Source organism: Sinocyclocheilus grahami, unplaced genomic scaffold (assembly GCF_001515645.1).
Source record: "Sinocyclocheilus grahami isolate Dianchi unplaced genomic scaffold, SAMN03320097.WGS_v1.1 scaffold1837.1, whole genome shotgun sequence".
Lineage (NCBI taxonomy): Eukaryota > Metazoa > Chordata > Actinopteri > Cypriniformes > Cyprinidae > Sinocyclocheilus > Sinocyclocheilus grahami.
In genome coordinates this window covers 177,509-178,314 of record NW_015507016.1, presented here as the reverse complement: position 1 = coordinate 178,314, position 806 = coordinate 177,509, and positions in this window count along the sequence as shown.

Sequence of the window (806 nt, the reverse complement as noted above, 5' to 3'; positions counted from 1 at the left end):
GCATTTTATGTCATACACAGGCATAAACAAGGTCAAGAATGGATTGTTTTTCTATGTGAATGACGGGATATTTTTGGAGATTCCTGGGCTGTAAGAGTAGCCTCTTGATCTGCCGCTAAAGTTTCCTTGGTTTCCATGAAGTCCCCAGGCTTCATTGCAAACTGATCTGTCCGTGTGAAGTCAACAAGGCTCTCACACCCAGATGCAAACCCTTGAACGTCATGTCTCCATGTAAGGAAGCCTCTCTAAGGACAGATAGACGCAAATATCACTGCTGCTTTGTTTGTGCAATGTAATGTAGTGACTCCTTTTTCATTTCCAATGTTTTCTTTTGCTCTCTACAGACATATCTGCCATTTAGGAGATAATTCACTTTAATACATAATTCAATATATCAAAAACTAGTTACTGATTTCCTTAACGTTTTATCTTTCAGGCAGCTTTCAGGCAGAAATCTTGCCATTCCTAGAGTAATTGAGTGTCGTTAGCCTACACCTGTTAAACTGGATTGTACTTTTATTCCAAACATATGGTTTTCAGATCTATTTCAGGAGATTGGCCTACTCTTTTTGCATAAAACTTGTTTAACTTCTAAACCTCTAATCTGAGTCTCCGATCTTGATTCATTTTTTTTCTGTAGATCTCTTTTATCGAATTACTATGTAATCCAGTCACACTGGATTTCATAAGTAACTGTAACTGAATTACACATTTTTAATGATTAGTTACATTTATTTTGTAATTAAATTACGTATTGCCGTAACATGTAACTAGCTACTCCCCAAGACTGCACTTCAGCTTAACAG